The sequence below is a fragment of the Vicugna pacos genome, chromosome 14 (assembly GCF_048564905.1).
Source record: "Vicugna pacos chromosome 14, VicPac4, whole genome shotgun sequence".
Taxonomy (NCBI): Eukaryota; Metazoa; Chordata; class Mammalia; order Artiodactyla; family Camelidae; genus Vicugna; species Vicugna pacos.
This window is the reverse complement of record NC_133000.1, coordinates 55,384,434-55,406,796: the sequence shown is the minus strand read 5'-3', so window position 1 is coordinate 55,406,796 and position 22,363 is coordinate 55,384,434.

The following is a 22,363-nucleotide window of genomic DNA, read 5'->3' as shown; positions in this document are numbered from 1 at the left end:
TCATAAACTGTCTAATACGTTATTAATCCTATCCTGTGATTTTTTTTTATTTCAGATTTCATATTGTATTTTTAGAATTTCCATTTGATTACTTTTTATAGGTTCCATTTACTATCAATATGATTTATTTGTCTCATCATGGCCATCTTTTCTTTAAAATATTTTTGTAGTAACGCTTCAAAGTCATTGCCTGCTATTGCAATTTCTTCTGTGATTTCTGGATCTATTTTTATCAAAAAATTTTCCTTTTTGTGGATCACATATTCTTGCTTCTTTTCATGTCTAATAATTTTGGATTGGACACCAAATGTTAGGGATAGTATGCTGTTTTATAATGGACAGGAAATCAATTTACTTGAAAATTGGTTTGAGCTCTTTGAAGTCTATTTTAGATTTTGTTAGATATATAGTGCTTACTTAGGTATAGTGTTCACCTCTGATCCACGTTAGCTCTAATACAATGATGAGAGCTTTCTGTGGTTTCTACTGAATTCTAGGTCCTCTGATGCTTGCTGGGGATATTTCGTGTGTGCCTCTCCAATCTGGTTATTTTGAACACTGTTGTCTTCTAGCTTTATATGAGTTCTAAGGACACTCATCTCACAGTCCCTGGATACTTGTTCTTATGTCAGTAATTGTTTTTTTTCCCCCCAATAGTTGTTCTTCTTTTAGCTTCAAGCAGAGTAGGCAAGCATGCATTCCAGCTTACAACTCAAGGGAAAGCTCTTACTTACTGATGCATCTTTTTCCCTACTTAGCTGCCTCTTCTCCAGTACTTTGGCATGCAATGTTTAAACATCTCAGTAATTTCAGCTCTGATCCCAGCTCAGCAAGGCTGAGTCATTCTATATGCTGCAGCTGTCCTCACATACATGCTGTAGTTTAGAAGGTGCCTCCAGGCAGAGACTCAGGATAATCAAGGAGCTCATCTCGTCTCATTCTTTACCTCACAGATCACGATCCTAATCTGCCTGCTGTCCAACATCTAAAACCACTTATTTTGTCCTTTTCACCAGTTATTTGGTTGTTTATGATAAGAGGACTAGTTTGGTACTTATTGCAACCTCATGACTGGAGGTGTAAATTGGTTACAGAGTTTTAATTATGAAAATCTACTTCTAAATTTTATAGCTGTTTTAAACACCAGTATATGACTATATAACTGTGAGCCCCTTCCTGTTTTAAACCCCAGAGGTTAGTGAACTTGACTGAGATCCTGTAACTACACAGTTTGAGATCCAGTATCCAAACAGTGTGACTCAAATGCATGCACTCAATCATTTTGTTGTTTCTCTCCTCCATGACACTGTGATGGTTAATTTTGTGTTATCTAATTGGCGGGGTCACCGGGTGTCCAGATTAATGAATTAATCACTGTTTCTGGGTGTGTCTGTGATGGCCCTACTTCTGGATGAGAATCAGGAGACCAAGTAAAGCGTATTGCTCTTCCCAATGTGGGTGAGCCTCATCCAATCTGCTAAAGACCTGAATTACATAACAGGCTGAGAAAGAATGTTTCTCTCTTCCTGAGTGTCTTCCAGAAATAGGTCTTCATCTGCCTTCAGACTTGACTGAGACTCATACCATCATCTCTCCTGGTTCTCAGACCCTTGGACGGGGATGGGAACTTAACACCATCTGTCTTCAGGCCTTTGAACTCAGATCAGAAGCATACTACTCATCCACTTAGGTCTCCAGCTATATATGTTATGCTTACATAAGCAGAAGCTTTATCATTCATGGATCAAAATACCTTAAATTTTCAAACTTTATAGTCATTTGTACATTATGGTAAAACATACTTTCAGACATGTCTTTTAATGCTACATGTAGTTGACCTCTGGTAATAAACCAAAGATATATGTCCTAGCCATGATTTATTCAGTATGACTCACACTTCCTTTGTATAGCTTTCTATTTTTAAATTTATATCAATTATGTTAAATAAGAATGGTTATATGCCAATAAAGAACCTAAACTGTTGGAGAGGAGGGTATAGCTCAGCGGTACAGCGCAAGCTTAGCGTGCACGAGGTCCTGGATTCAATTCCCAGTACCTCCATTAAAAGATAAATAAGTGAATGAATAAACCTAATTACTCTCCCAATCCTTCCCCCCCAAAACAACAACAACAAAAATGTAGACTGTTTGAAAGGAGCTGATAAATCTGGAAAAAATATTGCCTGGAGCTATTCATCTAATACCTCAAGATATGCAAATACTTGAAGTCCATGAAGATACAAATCACATCTGTGTTTTTCCAAGGTGTGTTTTCATAATGGGGCATGGGATCTGGGACACTGTGTGTCCACTTAGTGCTCACTGAATGACTGCAGTTCACAAAATGCATTCCGTGCACTCTTTATTGTATTGGGCATTACAATAATGTTTTATTCTTTTTTTTAAAAAAAGAGATTCAGGTTTACTCTACTTTGTATACAATTAAAAAATATTACTTGGAATAAAATGTGGTTAAATATTTTAAAATTATGATGGAAGAATAAGCTGACATTTATGGAATTGTGACTGAATTCAAACTCTAATTAGGCTGATGTCTCCATCCTATGTTCATTAGGGAATGAGGGAGAAAAATTAACTTAGTCCTAAAGGTACAATATTTAAGATAAACATCTGAAGGTAAACTTTGGATAAATTATATATAAAAATGGTTTGATGCCTTTAACTTGCACAACATCAATGTTCTTAGTTCTAAATAATGAATATTTTTTCTGTCTTTGCAAAGAATGGCAGACCATTTCATTCTTGTTTACATTCTTTTTACTGTTGGCTTTTTCCTGTCACTGCCCTAAAGTAGTAGCACACTGCTTTTTATATTGACTTCATATCAAATTATTTTAGTTTTCATATTATGCAGGATTTTATGATTTATTACTCCATCTGTGCTTTTAATGCACTATTTAGTTATAAAAATAAGAATGAGTAATATTTTATATATGTTAAAATTGACACACATACAAAATAAGACATACTCCTAGAACAGAGGCTACATTTTCTTCTTTTTTTTTTTAATATACATTCCAGAAGAATAGACTTGTCTGCATACAGCAGTTATACCCTCTGTCTCAAGAAGTGACAGATAATTAGGTGTATTCTTTGTCTAAGACAATCCTCAATGTTTATCTAAATCAAGTTTAACCCACAAAGAATTATTTAAAAATTACAACCAAAACAGGTATCCAGACTGCTAATTTTGAGAAGAGAGTATTGGAAGCAACATTACAGATGTTAGAGGAGACACATGACATTAATAATAAACAGAAGATGTACTGGGCATGTAATTACCTCCAGGTGCCTGTCATCTTATTTAATCCTCATAATAGCTGAGGTAGGTATTATTATTGCCTGTGCTTTTCAAATGAGGTAATTGAGGACTAGAGAAGTTAAAATCTTGCTAATAATCACACAATTAGTAAGTGACACAGCCAGGACTGAAACTCAATTTGGCACGACTCCAAATTTTGCAATCATTGCCACCGTGGGAAATGTTAGCATAAGTAGTTTTAGCTTATAAATGATCAGACAGGGAGTAGAAATTGTCTTACATGTGTATTTTACATAGGTCCTGAGATACTGTAGAAATAGCAATGTTTTAAAAATACTGACAGAAGTTTTTGACAAACGTAAATTTAAAAGCTGGGTACTTCTGAGGTACCTGAATTCAAATACCATCCTACACACACAAAGCAGTGTAAGTGCTCTAACAGAAATCCTAGAACTGAAAAACACCTCTGTTTTATAAATCCCCCAACTCGTTCATGTCACAACACTTAACGCTATTTTCTATCATCTTTCAAGTCAATTTTAACAATCCATTTCTGAAACTCTTAAAAATGAAGAGAATGTGCCTCAATGATACAGACATAATTTTCTTCTCATTTATGCTATAACTTCTGTCCGATGATGACTCAAATGCCAAGTTAGCTTCATTTGAAAGTTTAATGTTTTCTTTTTCAATTTATAGCTGGAAACTTTTAATTCATGAGCTTCTAAAAAGTACAGATTCTAAAATCTCCAAGCCTATGTGATAACTTACAGTTTGAATTACTTTCCAGACATGTAAATGTATGTATCTGAAAAGGTTTTCAAAAAACACACTGAATCTGAGTAAAAAATTCAATCACTGTTTTTACTATGTGAGGCAGATTGAGTATCCCTTACCAGGTGAAGGATAAGCGGTATCTCCTGCAGCCAAGAGAGAGGGACATTGCCTAGTGGGCAGAGAGTTGAATTACAGAATTAGAGATAGTTGTAGATTTGTAAGAAAGTAAAAGTATAAGAAACTTGAAATTTGTGAGGTTGTCAAGACTAGCTTTCTGAATGATGTGACACTTGTGTTACAGTTCTCCAGAAAAACAAACATATATACACATATGGTTTATTACGAAGAATTAGCTCATCGGATTAGGTCATTGAGAAGTTCCATGATCTGCTGTCTTCAAGCTAAAGACCCAGGAAAGCCATTGGTGTCATTCCAGTCCAAGTCTGAAGACCTGGGGTCCAAGGGAGCCAATAATGTAAATCTCAGTCCAAGGACAGGAGAAGATCCGTGTTCTAGCTCATTCAGGCAGGGAAGGTGAGGGGACATATTCCTCCTCCTTCCATCTTGTGGTTCTATTCAGGGCCTCAACAGACTGGATGATGCCCACTCGCCTTGGGAAGGGCCATCTGTTTTACTGAGTCCACTAATCCAAATGCTAATCACATCTGGATACATGTTCACAGATACCTCTAGAAATAACGTTTAACCTGGGCATCCCTGGACCAGTCACATCTAGACATAAAACTAACCATCACAATACCTGAAAAGAATTAAATAATGATAGGAATTAGCCAGCTGGAGTCCAGGGAAGCATCTTCTGGGGAAAAAAACATAAGCAAAGGCCCAGAGAAGCTCTGTCTAGGGACTTTTTAGTATTTTCTGACACAGTAAGTAAATCAATGAATGTTGCACAAAACAACATGGTTTGTCTGGGAACTATAAGAGATCTAGTGTGCTGGGTCATAAAGTGTCAGAGAGGATAAAAGATGAGTTTTGCAATACGGATAGGGTTCAAATGATGTAGGGTCTTCAATGTCTTCTTAGAGGAGCTTTATCTTTATCCTACAGTTGATAGCTAGTTATTTAAGAGAGTGATGAGGGACTGTCCCATTTATCTTTCCTGGGACAATACTGGAGAGACAGAAAGCAAAGAGAATGCAAGAAACGCTGGGGATCTGAATGCATGAAGGATATAGCAAGAAAAAGAAAGAGGCAAAGATAAATGACAAATTCCTAACTTGGGAAATAAGTATATATGGTAATACTTTTACTTGAAGAGAGAACCCTGTGGTAGTTTTATTGGAACAGTAAAAAAATATTCCAGAGAGAAATAACAGCAGGAAGTTGGATATATAAGTCAGAGACTCCAGTCTGGAATGATTATGTAAATATGTATAGATGTGAGAGTCTAAAGCATTTTTACAGTTATTTTATTCGGTGGCTGTGGAAGTCAAGGTGGAACAATAATGGGAAAAAATTAATTTGAGGAACGGAACTCTAAATGACTAAGAAAATGATTGAGGGATTATTTTGTTCAGTCATCAAACATTCCAGGCATGTTAGATATTTCTGGAAGTGAATAATCTTCATTTTCCTGCTTTTTCCAAGTCATCGGTCAACTTGCTTATTTTCAGGGAGCTGGTGGTGATAACTAATACCAAGGCCTTATACAGGGTGAGGACTGCATTGTGTGTGGAGTCCTGGCTGAGAGAATGCTTCTGGGTAAATTTTCACTGAGAACATCTAATATAATTTTAAGGAGTTGATTGTTAAGCCCTTAATTACAAGAGATGCTTGGAGATTATAGCAGTCAGGTTAAATAGAACTAAATGTTCACAAATTTTAAAACCATTTCAGGACTGATGAAGATAGAACAAGTTTAAAGATAGACAATTGGTTATGTCAGTGGATTTTTACATCTTTTTCTATAAAAATCATATAGATCCAAACAGGCTTTTTACACAGTCAGGGAAAGTGTAAGAATGTGATTGTAAGAAAAAGGGATACACAGAAAAAAATCTAATTTAAGTCGTTCAATTACCCATGTTTGACTACGTTCTGCTCTGCATACCAAATGTCTCTTGGCTTCAGTGTTAAAGCTGGACAAGGGAGAGCTTTGGCAGCCCCTCATTGTCTGAGTGTAATCAGGCACTTAGCAACCCTGACATTGGAGGCTGGCATTCTTTGTTTGGAAACAGCAGTTGATTCCACAATGAACTAGTTGATTGCTAATTTAGTGCACTAATGTGCAGAAGCAGGGGGCCTCCATACTGCACCTGAATCCAGATGTCAGTTCACTACCAAGATATGTTATTTAAAGATTATTTTCACTTATTTATTGTAGAGATTTCATAGTGTGCAGTTTCTCAGGTCCTTCGGCTCTTGGCTTTCTCAAGAGCAATAATGAATAGCCATAATTACTTCTATAGCTTGGCCCTAAATTATATGAATAGTAGAGAAATTAGCATATTACTTATTGATAGAATTAATGAAATGAATATAAGTAGCTAAACTAGCAACACTCTTACAATGAGACTGAAAGGTGTATCTATTCTAAAAAGTTTGACATTTATAAAAGTCATTTTTTTGATTAACATTTTAATTTTTCAAAATCTATCATACATATTCAGCAAAATTTCCCTTATTAAGAAATATTTTGATATCTCCAATATTTAGCTGAAACTATAACATACTTATTTCAATAACAGCTCCATAAACATTTTCACAGATCAGTGAAAACTAAATATAATCTCAACTAAACTTTGAAAGAAAAAGAAGCAGTAATTTATCATTTATAGTTATAAATCAGTCATAAAATTATTACTATTACTAGATAGATTCAAAGGAAATAAAATGATTTAATCTTTAAGATACAAAATGGAGCCAAGTTGCAAATGGTATAATTAAAATAAATATAGAATATATTTATACTTTTAAGGATAAAATGTGCACACAAATGAAATATGAAAATAGCATAAAACAAAACTATAAGACTACATTACATATGAACAGTGTATGCATTGTTAATCAAAACAGACTGTAAACTTTTTTTTCACTACCCTGTTTGTTAAGGCTATCTATTCGACAATTGATCAATAGAAAATATCATTAAAACCCTTCAGTAGAGAAAAAATCTACAAGTGAATTGTATAAATTGTATGAATATATGCATATTTCTGCAAAGAAAATATGACATTTCAGTTTGAGTCAAGTTCTGTTAAACTAAATATGGAGATAAAAGATACATACATATGTGTATATATGTATACTTATATCTTTTGTGGAATATATACATTTATAAAATTTATCTGGGCACTATTTGCATTTTTCCTTGTTAACTGCTTCTGTTGAAAGATCAAAAGATAAAAATTGAATAATTATAAATGATGTGCTTTAAAAATATCACATCTTGGTTTTTTAATATTCTGTGTATTCAAAAGTGATAGAATTTATGTTATCACTAAACAGAGAAGAATCTGATGTTCTAATTTACAAAATGTTACATAATGAGGTTTCAAAATTCATTTCCCCTTGAGTTTTAATTGAAAATTTGTTATCCTTTGGGAAGTGTTTGTTGAGTGGAAAGAAACACAGTATACAGTTGTATTTCCCCTGCTGGCCGAGTTTGGAACCTTGGTGTGTTGGATAGGAATAATGTGCTCCAAGGAGACTCTACCTGCTTACTAAAGGTGATTCCCAGAAGCCTCTTTGTAAGTCTTGCAGGATCTCTGAAGTTTACAGTCTTGGCAGCTTCTGCTTTGAGCAGAACTTCTGACAGATCTATAAATAATATGTTGAATGAATGGTCACTTCTGCTTGTGAATTTCATTAACAAGCCCTGACTGAAGGCACAAAATCCACATAACTTCCTTTTTAGAAGATGAAGAGCAAGTTGTAACCTCGGTACTAAATTGATGCCAAAACTAGAAGAATGGAAAAAAATTGTGCACAACTGACTCTTAGGTATGTCATGCAGATTTCTGTGTCTCCTTTCTAATTTCAAGCAGCTCCTGATGCACCATGTGCCCTGGAACATCTACACAACGGGTAGCAATGCTTTCATTAACTCAACTTTTCTCCCCAAGTCACATCAAGCAGAGTTTCTTTCTTAATAGCAAGATTCACTACTTGAATTCTTACTTTTTTTGATATGTGTGTTTGTGTTTGCATGCAATCTCAAATTTAAAACATTTGTCATTTAGGCAGGCAATCTGACTGTATTGTAAATGTGCATTAAAAGAAATACCCTACTTGGAACACCCTTACCAAAGTCACTGAATAGTAAGCTTCAAATATTATGTAATCCTATGTCTAAAATACATTACCTTTCTTGAATAGCTTTCTCTTTATGTCCTCAAGTATTTTGTTTGTGTTATTTTCATAATATTTGATGCATGTGGTTATGTTTCTCACTTTTCATAATGAATGTTTTTAATCTCCAAAATGTCTTTAGAATTTCAATTGCTCGATATTTTTGAATTTGTGAGCACACAATCTTTATGCCCATCTATTTCCTGTTTTTACTTGCTGTTTTTATCCATTGGAATCTTCCTTTTGTGTTCTTTTGTTCATCGAAATCCATCCCACTCCTAATAAGCAGGCTCCCTAAGAATGTGACGGTCCTTGTCACAAGCCACAATGTAGTGTGCTCATTCGTTTGCATCTGAGCTCCGTGTCATTTTACAAATTTTAATTTTTGATTTCTGGGGGGATCTTTCCTAATATTTCATGTATTTTAATATAAACCTAAATTGGATGGAAGCCTGATAAGTTCATTTTATTTTCTTTGATCACAACTCTATTTAACACTTATTAAATCCCCAAATTTTGTTTAAATATGTATTAATCTTAATGAAATTCACTGATTTTTTTTTTTTGGTTCTTCAGTTAAAATCAAAGGAAAAATATTCGTTTAAAAAGATATCCTATTACTATTTTGCTAACCTCACAGTTAATTTTGTCACTTAAAAGTGTTGACAATATGGTATTGCTTCAATCAAAGCCTCAGGAAAGTTATTTACAGTAATTTTGGAATTCAAAGTGCTATACATACTCAAGCTGGACAGAGCTAGTTAGAGTAAATAAATAGTAAAAATGACTCATTTGAAGTGAGAACATTTATTTAAAACTAAATTAATTTATACTAAGATATGGAATCTGTGATGGTTAAGGTTGTGTCAACTTGGATGATATTTTTGGTGGAGATTAACATTTAACTCAGTAAAATTTGAGTAGAGCAGATTGTTTTCTGTAATGTGAGTGAGCCTCATCCAATCAGTTGAAGGACTCACTAGAGCAAAAAGATCAGCCTCCCTGAGCAAGAGGGAGCTCTCCAGCAAACTACCTTCAGCCTTAGGCTCCACCATCTGCTGGTTTCCCACCCAGGAGGCATGACAGACTTGGAACTGCTAGTCTCCATAATCCTGCGAGTCAGTTCTTATGTTACACCATGTATATGTAAATGTATGTACATATATAATATACACATAAAATATATATGTAAAGATATTTATTAATCATATATAATCTCTTATTGGTTCTTTTTAGAAAATCAGTTGGTTCTATTTCTCTGGAGAACAGTGACTAAAATAGACTCATTTATTTTTCTACCCAGTCTAAATATTGAAATTCTCTGTAAATGTACTGAATTTCTCTTCAGTCGTTGATGTGGGCCCACATAAAATTTATCTCTGTCCTGTCTGTAAAATTTCAATATACTCGCAATGAGTAAGTGCATTGGCAAAAGCTTTCATTCATAAGGATTGCCAAATGCAGGCTCCTGGCTCCCAGCCAAGCCCTCGGCAGTGAGACGGTGCACACTGCAGCGCAGCGCTGCTGGGGAAGACGTCCGCGGAGGACAGATGAGAGAGCAGGATGACAGCTGCCGTATGGGGAGGGGAGGAGGGAGAAGCACCAGCGCACAGCCTGCAGGAGAGACCCTGGAGCGCTCACTGAGGCTCAGCGTCACACAACAGGACACAGCAACGGGGTGTGGGGAAACAGCGGTGGACCGACTGTCTCAGGCAACGGTGATGGTAAACAGGTGACTCCTGTGTGGTAAAGGCATCCGTTACTCCACGGGGAGAGGGGAAGCCATACTGCATTAAAACATCGCCCCTCATAGCAAATCAAGCTTTGACATTTATGAGGTGTGTAAAGAATGGGTGGTCCTTGAAGCACATTTAGGCAAATGAACAGCATTGGTACTTTTTTTTTTTTTAATACAAGTGTAGCACAGACAAATAGTATCTGTTATTGGGGTGGAACAAGAACTTTTAGTACTATTTTTAATAAACAAAATTGAAGAGGTATGTATTTTGCAAATACAATGATGGGAAAACTTAAATCCTTGAAAAAATCCTAATTTAACTGCATGAGCTGTGTAAGAGGAAACAGCGTTATTTTCATTCTTAAATACTTTTCAGCTGTATCTCTTAACTTTTACTTTGTTTTTCCATTAGACTTTGTTTGTAGCTAGAGTTATTGAATTGTATCTTTTGCAACTTTTGAAAATTATCTAACACCAGTGCCTAACATGATTTTTAGAACTATATGCTACTAATTTTAAAAAAACCTCATATAAACAATAATATGATAAATATTTGTACGGTATGTAAGGTATGGCTGTTAACTCTTCTTTTAGTCTCCCTCCTGCCATGACAGTGCTGAGTAACAAGAATGTTTCAGATGGAAAATGACCTAAAAACATTATTTTCAGTCCACTTAATTCAGCCATATAAGGGATTCAAGATACTCCTGAGTCTGTGAAAGAATGTTCCCAACCCCTTCTTTGATATAAATGATTTAAGCCAGTTTGTGATAATTTTAATTCAGAAAAAAATCAGAAGTTAATAGAAATTTATTTTCCGTCTTTTCTTTTATACGAAGAATTGAGATTCCAAAGTTTAGTGCATTTTCACACATTATTTGACTTGCCCAAGGTTACACTGAAAAAATGCCACTGTTTTTCATAACCTCTAACTTCTTTTTTCTTCTCAAAATAAAATTACCTCTTTTCCTACATTTTAAACACTGATATATAATTTATTTTCTTGGGACATGCCTGTGTACTTGTAACATTTAAAATACAGGAGATAGAGGGCTAAAGGGTAGGTGGAAATTATGGCTTTAATCTTCATGAGAATCATGACATTGTGGGGAAAAGCAAATATAAATGACCTTAATAAAATATAAGGACATGTGCTGGTACAAAGATCCGTTGGAGTTAAAAAGTATGAAAACATCAATTTCAACTGCAATTATCAGGGTTTACTTCGTACAGAAGGGAAGAATTGCCTCCGGACGTAAGAATGGATAAAATCTTGACAAGAAGTGATCATAGTAGGTGTTTATTCTTTATTTAAATAATGAGGAAACCATTAATATGTCAAGAACTGACATAAGAATTGTTATTCTATTTTGAGAAAATATTTTTAGAAACTTCCTGGAGTAGAAAATGAAATTAGGAGGACACAGCAATTCACCATGATTGAAAACCCACAGTAATTCACCATGATTGAAGAAGATAATTTGGGGGTTGATCCTGACAAGAGAAAGGCTGTAAGAAGCCAGGCATATGACATAGGGTGGAGTAAATTTTTAGAACATATTTAAAGAGAATTTCTTGGCTTCAATAAAAACTTTTCTGCATAAATCCTCTTAATTTTCAGTAAATGAATTATTACATTTTGTCTGTCATTCATTTTATATGTAAACTGGATTGATGTATTTCATGGAATATAAATTATGTTCAAAATCAGAATCCCATTTCAGGGGAAACTATTATCACGACATTTTTCTAGTGAATTTAAAGACATTTAAGACAGCTTTAGCCTGTATAGTTCATAGAATAGAGCTCCAAACAGCTATAATAGAAATATATCTCTAGATGCTGAGAGACACTGGCTAAATGTGAATGTATGTGTGTGAAAAAGCTATATTTTAAAATTAATAACTTTAAAAATAAAATGATAGATTGTTAATAATAGTAACCTTTTGATATGTAGAGATAGCTCATGTGTCAGAATCAACTGTCTTCATGTGATAAAGTATCAGGAGAAAAAAAATGTGTTCTACACAAAGAGAGGAAAGAATTTCAAAATTATTTTATCATTGACACACAGCATAATATAATTTTAGAGTCGCTGGAAGGAACCACAGCGGGATGAGGATTTGGTGGCAGGGGCAGGCCTCCCCAGGGCTGTTCAGCCAGCAGCAAGTCACGTGGCTGGTCCAAGGTAAGATGTGCTGTGAGTGTAAAATACACACTGAGTTTTCTAGACTTAAAAACTATATAAAAAATTTCATTCATAATTTTTATATTGATTACAGTTTGGGGCATTGCAAAATTGTCATTTTAGATATTTTTGGTTAAAAATATATTTTAAAAATAATATAATTTTATATGTAGAAGAAATATTAGAGATGTTATTACATAATTCCTCAATTTAAAAATTGATTTCTAATTCAAAAACATCAATAAGTACATAATTTCCAATTCTAGAAGGTACCATGATTTGACATTCTAAACTAACCCTCTCTGTTTTAAACCCAGTTATGGTAAATTAAGTAATTCTGAGTACCATGTCACAGACACTCTTAAATTCAAAATAAACTTCTCCTGGACAAGAAATAGAGCAAAGCCCTTCCACTATGACAAAATGTGTTGACAAAAAGGCTTGTCATTTATAATATCACAGTTTCATTGTAATAAAATGTGATACGGTGATTTCATAGTTTTTCTTTTCCAAATTCCTTTTTTATATTTGGTCATCTGTCCAAAATTTTTTAAATGTGGAATGTTTAAAAAAAGACTCTTCAATTATAATAAAGGTGTATTTAGCTAGTTTGTTCACTATTTGGGAAATGAGGAAATGGTAACTTTGTGAGTGGACTTGGATAAAATTTTTGTACTCCCCAACGACAGATTATTGGATTATTAATTTAGTACTAGAAAGCGTCAATATTATAAATATACCAATAACATAATATATAAGTATAGGTTAGAGTTCTAATAAATCAAAAGATAATGGGTCCAATGAGAAAGAGTGAAATTGACAGGCTTTTCATGACTTGTTTAGTCCTTTGCTGGAGTTTTAGAAGATGGCTAAGAAGTAATTAATTATTTCTATGTGAACATGTCATCTCTACCAGTTTAAATAAATTTACATATGAAAAAACTGAAACTAATTACTCAGATGTTACCTTAGAAAAAAGAAGTCTCTGGAATGATAGACTTTCTTGATGTCGTGAGAGGAAGAGCATTTGTCTGTCTCATGTCTTGCAGAAGTGCGGTGACAAACATCTGTCACTGCTTTGTAAAAGCCATACTGGGAGAACTGTCTGTGAATCACACAACATTTTTAGATCATAAAACAGATCCCAATAGCAGGTGTGTTTCCAAGAGGTGCTCGCTGGGTGTCAGTGAGGGCCACATAGCCACTGGTCTTAGAGTGGGAAAAACCTCCACGAGACCTTGCTTTGCAAGATCCCTGACAAACTCCTTCCATTTAGCAATGGAGAAATGGAACTTCCATTTATCCGTTTTTTTCCCGTGACAGGACCAGTTACTATGAACAAATTCATGATAAGCAAAATGAAATGGAACATTTCTGTTTCAAAAAGGACCAGTAAGAAGGTAGCACCCTACTTTTAGTTGGTCTGAAGCATATAGCAAGTAAGGCATAGAATGAAAATGTGAGTTAGTCCAACTATTCTGAAGTCAATTAATTAATATATTCCCTATACTACCATTGTGTGTCAACTATTCAAACTCCTAATGTAGCTGCAATTTGAGTATAGTAAAGATTCTGAATAGGTTCACAAAAGGCCAAATCTTTTATATGCATATATTGAAAATTAATTTATCTTGGATTTAAAAGGTGATATATTTATCATAATATTATCTTCAGTATTTCTGAAAATGGCGATGCATTTCTTGATTTCTGTCCAGGTACCACACAATAGTTTACAGGCTTTGTTTACTAATTTTCACTGTGCTCCATCAGGAAGAATTACAGTTATTACCTGACATTTTACATAATTTCAGGTTTGCAGAGGCTATTTTAATACTTCAGAGGTATAATCTATTGAAATTCAATGATGATATCAAGAAGCAGGCAAAAGTTGAACAAAAGAATTGATTGCCCTGAACTGTCTCAAAAGAGTAAGTTTTATAAATTTTTTTCAGGATGTACGGAAAATGGAAATGTGTGTAGGATAGAAATGGGTAACCAGATTCATAAAAATAGTGACAATTTTGTAATGATTACATTTGGTTATTTTTATTAGATATGCTTAAGATATTTTGAGGAAAAAAGATAAAGCACTACTTAAAAAGTTAATCTTAAATCCACAAGTACTTTTTACTAGGAATAATAACTGAATGGATGAACATGGTAATTCTAATAATAGAATAGAGCATAGATATTATTTCCTTAAGTTAAAGAATGATGTCCATGACTCTTTACAATATATTAATGTATCTAAAAGAATAACTGGATAAGATTCTCAGATGAATGTCTGAAAAGGAAGAATAATGAAATATTAAATCATTGGAAAGAACTACAATGCTTGCAAGTGTTTTATTAGAAAAGAAGACAAAAAGATATTGTTGAAGAAATGGTCCAGAAATAGAAATTATTTTCTCTAAGCAATTTTGCTAACCTAAAAATGGATGAATCACAAGTCAACATTAAAGTGAATTATATTTCAATGGGAGGTTTTGTGAATATAGTACCTAAATTTAGATCCTCAAATGTTGAACAAAACATTTTCCTGACTTAACAAATATTTATAAACCAAATCATATAAAATACAGAAAAATTGATATGAATATTTATGAAACTATGAATGGGAAAGCTCTCTATCCTTTTGATGGTAATAGTAAAATATGTTTAAACAAAAACAAAGATGTATAGCTACTAAAAGACTAAATATTCTTCATATAAAGTAAATCAAAGTATCATTAAATCAATACATATTTCTAAATTTTAATTAGCTTATGGTATTTTTTATTCATGGATGACATAATTTGGATAAGAAATTTGATTATAATCTAAGTAAGTGTCAAATGTCAAATAAAATGTATCAATGGTAGGAAATTCAATATCAAAGAAAATATATTTCAAAAGATATGCAATATAAGGAACAAGTAGGAAGTTATCTATTGTAAGACAAACAGCACATCAAAAAGATAAAGCAATAATCAATAGATATGCAACCCAATGAAACCTCACCTGACAAAACTATGGAGAGAAATAAATAAATCAACTGTTATCGCTGGAGATTTTAATGTACTCCTCTCAAAAAACAACAAAGCCAGCTGTCAAAGATGAACAATGATATAGAAGATGAGTTATATGATGTCTTTATAACCAAACAAACCAAGAATGCATATTTCAATAAAAATCAAAGAAATATTTGAGAAATTCAACAAATAGATTTTCAAATGTATATGAAAGAATACATATTATCTATGAGTCAAATCAATTTGAGAAAGATGCTTTAGTCAACCAATTTAAAACCATACTGTAAAGGAAAATAATCAAAAGTGTGGTACTGGTGTAAGAACACCACCAAAAAATCAATAAAATATATTTGCTAGTTTTGTGCTTTAATTTTTCTTATTTTCTTTTACAGCACATTTTAATATGATGTTATATAATTTCTATTCCATTAAGTATCATTGATTTCTCTTCAAAATTATCCTGATACACTTGCATGCTTCCTCTTCCTGATGAACTTAAAAATCAACTTAAAGCTTTCAAAAATAATAAAATTAAGGTCATTAAAACAAATCTTTTAATAAAGCAAACCTATCCATAAGCCATTACTCAAACAGCAAGGTAGAAAAGAGAAAATATTATTACCTCATTATTGCCTTATATTATTTTCTTATTAGCAGTGGAGCAGACAAAAAGATATTGCTAAGCAATAAATATTCTGTCTTAGGGTCACAGGAACTCGTTAGACATAAGATACAGAGGAACAGAGCTCATGTTTACTTCAGTTAAGCAATTATCAAGTTAACTGAATGTGCTGTGACTTGCCTGGAGTTATAAAACTGAGCAAAACTGAGTAACAGAAGCAGTGGTTTGGATTTTGAAATATATATGCAGTTCTTGTGTGCTTCATCAACCAATTATATATACAATGATAATTAACTATCTCACAACATTTGAATATTCAGATATACTTTATTCTGTTCTTTAAACTGATAATGGGATGTTCTATCAGGTAATTTTTGTGGCAATTTTAGGTAAGGATCTAAATTCTCTAATCTAGGAAAACACGATGATACCTATAATTCTTTTTAAAAATGTATTGAAATATATCTGACACAAAATGTTTTGTAAATTTTAGTTGTTCAACATGTTGATTTGATACATTTATAGCTTGTAACATGATTGCCATTGTAACAATAGTTAGCACTTCTATCACATCAATAATTGTCATTTCTTTTTTGTGGTTGGAATAATTAGGATCCAGTCTCTTAGCAAGTTTGATGATTGTAACAGTGTTGTCTATCTACCTCTGTATTTGGGTTACTACTTTGAGTTCTGTATATTTCATAAGATCCTTTTATAGAACTAGATTTACCAAACATTTCCTTGTGCATCAATCTTGCAAAGAATAAAAGAAAATGTTCATCACGCCCACGGGATCTGACGTTCCTAAAACCATTTTCTAGGCTTTTTCTGCAAATAGCATTTAGTGCTTGGTATTCACTGTCTTGTCCACTAACATCATCACTTTAACTTCTACTTAACTAGCTGCCTAAAATTAATTAAATGACTTTTAGACATTACCTTTCTACAATTCTAAAATCCAAAAATTTCCTGAAATTATAACAAAGGTATCTCCTGGCAAATCTGAGGAGAATGAAGGTCGGGCTGTTTATATTCTTTATGCGTCTTTGTTAGTGCGATCAGTTTAGCTCCAGAAATGTTAACGTGTTGCTGTAGGGATGATGCCAGAGATCCTTGTAGTTTGCAAACATTGAATGGTTATGAACTCACTTGCTTTTCTGAAAGCCAAAAAAATTCTAAACCCAAGTGTTTCAAGTAAAGATTGAGGATATGAGACAGATAATAGGTTAGTTGTGCAACCATGATTATCAATTATCAAGAAGTTTGCTGGGACATTATGTGCCTCCACAGTTACTATTTAGACTCTCACCTTGAGCTTCTCAACCCTAAAGAATGAAAGATATTTAAATTTCAGGATAATAATCTAATGGTAAAGACATTTAGGGTCAGACTACAATTCTTAAAACATCCTAAAATGTTACAATAAATTACCTAATTTGAGCTATGCAAAGTCAACCAACATTTTTTCTTTGTTTGTTTGTTTGTTTTTAATGAAATTATTGCAAGAAGCTCAAGAATAACTAAGGAAGATAAACACTGTGTAGCTTATACGTTATGCTTTCATTTTTATTTTAGCTTATAAAGAGTAATAATGAATTCCTTACATATTCTACTTTTTGTTCGTAGTATGTCCTGTTGTTACTGATTTAGATTTTATTTATGAAAAAGCTTTTCCTTCACATGTATCTACCTCCCTAGTGATTGTCAGGGATGATGGGAATAATGAGAAAATCTCTTCCATCCACTCTCTCCTTCTGCTCACTGTGGTTTTTTTCTATTAATTTCTTAATTTCTCTCAGTGTCAGCTTTACTAATGCTAAAAAGATATCATGGTTTGATATTGTCCCCAAACCAAATTAGCAGAGTAGCATGCTTTATTTCCCATGTCTAATCACATGTAAAAGGTTTATATTGCTTCTCATTTGAGCTTATTAAAGATAGTGAAACAAATCCATTGATTATTTTATTCTTGTTTAAAAAAATAGTTACTGCCATGTTTCTTCTTTGTATTCAATTAACCAGTTCTTATTCATATACTAATAGGTAAAATATATGTAACATTTATGTGTGATGCATTTCTGATATTATATTTAATTTTCAGAAAAATCTAATGAGTGTAGTATGATTACTCATCCCCATGTAGGTGAGAAGGAAGCTTAGATTTAAAGCAATATTTAGCAGTCTATGACTACAAAATTAATTGAATGGCTGAATAAGTATTTGGCCTGGGCCAACTAACTTCAAGCTGGAACTTTTAGCCACTATGCTCTGTGGCCTCTCAGTATGACAAATATGATTTAGGGATTACTCAAGTCAAAGCCATCCACAAGGAGGCTATTTTAGTTCTGGTTGATGATAGCATTCTACTGTTAAATCTAAACAGTTTTTTTAAATTCTCCAAGGAACACAACTTGTGGGAAATATGGAATGATAAAAATAATAATAAAATCTTCTTTGAATGAATCACATTTGGGCTACATTGTTCAGTGTTTCTCAAATTAGATGGGGACCACATCCAATATCTTACATGTCATACATGGTTTTAAAGGATAAATATTCGAAAATCCAAGGATACAAAAGTAGGGAACATGGTCCCAGCCTGAGCAAGATGAAAGGAGTAAGTTGTAGTGATTTAGAACCAGTCAGCCCATGGCTCTCTGTGGCTCAGGGTCGTCATTTGCAAAAGAAGGATAAATAGGACCAGGCTCACTGAGTCTAGAGTATTAAATTATTAAATCAGCCATACATGCCAGGTATTTAGACAATTCTCATATACATGTATACACATAAGCTATGTAGTATTTTACGACTTTATAAAGTACATAGATTTTACAGTTAGAGGAATGTTACTTTATATTGCTACTTTGCCCCTTTTCTGCACTTAGAACATATCTCATCCATTCTGACAGCCTTTAAAAAATATCTGGGAGATGAGGTTAAGGTCTACTTTGAAATACATGAAATAGATGCGAAAGTTGCATACGATAAAGGCGAGTCTCAAAATATTTGGGAAAAGTTCTAATTTTTAAAAATGCTTGGAAAATTACGAGTCAAAACTTACCTTACAACTGAAAAGATTGGTAAGTGTTAGTACATTAAAACAAAAATGTGAGAAAAATGCTGGTAAATATTTGCAAATTACATAAAAAAATTATTCATAAAGAATATCTAAAAAATTGGAGAAGAAAAAGATTTTTTTCTAATGCAGCTTCCTTACCTGTAATTTGGGAATAATATTAGTAGCTGATAACCTACCACATGTTTGCTGTAAGGATTAAAGAACCCCATTTAAGTGAAGTGCTTAATAAATTGCCTGATACAGTCAACATTCAATATATGTTAACTATTATTCTGTTTATTGACAAAATGTCTAATAGTTGTGGGAAAACAAGCCTCTGGGGAGACTGTAAAGATCTCACTCTCTCCAATTTTAGTCACCACGTTTTAACCTCAAGAAGCTAAGTTCAACTTCAAAGTTTACTTTATAAAATGGTTTCCAAAATTTGCAACTCAATGTTACCTTTTACATCATTGTTGGCTAACAGAGACTATAGTGTGAATGTTTAAGTCCTCGCAAGATCCATATGTTGAAACATTTTCCAGTGTGATGGCATTTGGAGATGTGGCCATCTGGAGGTGACTTGATGATGAAGGTGAGCCCCATGAATGGGGTTAGTGCCCTTGTTAAAGAGACCTCAGCAACAACACACCATCTATGAACCAGAAGTGGGCTCTCATCAGACACAGGATCTATCAGCACCTTGATCCTGGACTTCCTGACCTCAGAACTATGAGAAATACATGTTTGTTGCTTAGAAGCCACCCAGTGTATGGTATTTTTGTGATAGCAGCCTAAACGGACTAAGACAGAAGCTCTTTTATCTCTTGCCTCTTCCTAATTGCCCTGCAAAAGTTCTTCTGATATCATGGAACAAATTCAATTCCTTATTGACAGACTTCTAAAAAATCACTATACGCTCAATGACTTTGTACCTTAAGCAAAAGGTAGAGATTACTCAGCCCTGTTTCTAATAGTTCAACAATTTTTTCACTGAATAAGGACTTTTACTCTTTATCTCTGATGTCAATCTCCCGTATTCATTTACTACAATCTGGCTGCAACCAGTGCACTCAATAACATGAGCAAAGCTAATGAGCATAAAGCCTTTGCAATCTTCCTTGCTATCCACAACATTCTGGTGCCTTCAGAAGCCAAACAACTGGCAGCCTGGAGTTTTGGTCATCAGGCTGTCTCATGTCCCGTCTACTCTTGGGAGAACTCTGCTGCCATAAACTTTGCTACAACCTCCCAGTCCACCCTTTCACAGTCATGCAATCTCTAGCTCCTGGGCAAAAGACAACGCTTCTCAATGAAGCTTTAAATAGTTTTCCCTCAGAGACTACGGGGGCAGATTTATTCCTGTTACAGCCTCAATGGCATCCTGGTAACCCCTGACCCTAGCTCGCCACCTCGAGGGTAGGGTAGAAGCATACTGAAGAGAAATCCTTAAAGATACAGATTTTTCCTTTACTGATAAAATTTAATCACATAGTTTCCCAAAGGGTAAACTGAAAAAGAGCAGCTCATTTGTTTCCTTACAAGCATTAAAAAAGAATTTTAACTTTCTCCCAATACGGCCACAGAGGAAGACAATCAGAATCTGCAAGAAGCTTCTAATACTGGAGTATCTTCCTAATACACTTACCCCAAAAAGGGTGACCTACAGGAAGTGAACATCTGTCCTTCCAGTCTCCTAAAATCAGCTCCAGAAACAACTGGTCAGATTCTGAATTAGCTGATCATGTCTCCCAGTCCTTTTCACAACAGAACTTCCTGAATTTCTGTCCATGGTCTAGGTTTCTAGGTTACAATCAATTAATTAAACCTAAAAGTCCTGCTTATCAAAAATTTTTTAAAAAACTTGTTGATTAGTGATTTTAGCAAAATATGTCCAGGAGATATATCAGTTATGTGAACTCCAAGGGAGCAAAATATCCCTTTTCACTTGAAGTAACTCTTGTACAGCAGTGTGATTAAAATTTACAAAGAAGAGTGATGATTAAAAAAAAGAGCTTTATATGCATTCATAATCCAAATGTTAACTCCTCCTCTACAATCCCTTTTAGTACTGACGATGTCTGAATTTTAAGCATGAACATCTTGGAATCTGACCTGAACTACAAATTTTGAATGTGATATCCAATGAATAATTTATAGATGGTTCTATTCAGAAGTTGCCATGCATACAAAAGCAAATAAGGAGAAATAAATAAGTTGTGAATGTATAACAAGACACAATTTAAAGCCATGGGCTAAAAGCTATAGCTCCATTTAAGAAACACTCAGGCATACCGGTATTATTTCTCGAGGCAGAAAATATATAGAAGTTTAATATTAATATCGATGTCTTTTTATTTTTGTAAATAATAGTTTGGAATCATCTGCTCAAGGAAATACTTTATATTCAAAATGCCATGGCTTCAAAGTCAGAATTATATTGTTGATAGGGGTAGAACAACGTATTTAATGCCTATGTGTTTCAGTTTTACCATTCATGAAATGAAATGAATGAAATAGTGACAAACTCTATCTTGTAGGACAGCATGAAGACTGCATGATTTCAGGTATCATAGAGGACTTTAAGAACTGCAGAGCAGCATGAAATTAAAAATAATTGAGTAAATGATTTTAATTAAACTTTTCAATTTAAAAATTAGGAAACCGAAGCACTGATAGCTTCATTTATTTTCTTCAAAGTCACAATACTAAATGCTTCCATTAGGATAAAATGAATCTCTCTGAAAGCCAATCCCCTAAAACCATTTTGTGCACTATCATGACTCATTGAATCATTTTTAAAAAGTAGAAGATTCATTCAAATCTGTATCATATAAAGGAGATGTTTAGTTCAATTGATAAATAATATTTAAAAAAATCTAGTTCTCCAGGTAAATTTGGGACTGGAAAAAATAGAAAACTAATGCAAGACTATAAGATATTTATCTCTAGTAAATTTGACAAATATTTCCTTTGAATTTACTTGCACATTCCTAGTCTGAGAATATTTTGGACATTAATGTCAACAAAGGAATTATTTTAGACAGGTTTGCTCTAAATTTCCCTTTCTTCATCCTAGTAGACATAGATTTTGCAGGCATGGCTCACTGGGGTTTTGAATTGTAATTCTTTAGTTGTTAGACTGCTGTCTAAACCTGATTGGGACAGATTTAGATTTGGATTCTGACTGACTATACTAAACTGGAGGAATGAATCCAGATTGAAAATTATGGTTCAAGCAGTGGGAACTGGCACTGTCATAGATATTTCTCTTCTTGCAACTATCAGCTTCAGCTAAACCTTGTATTCACAATTGTAGTCCAGGTGAAAAATCTTCCTTATAGTCTAAAAACTTTCGTATCTCAAAGGAAACTGA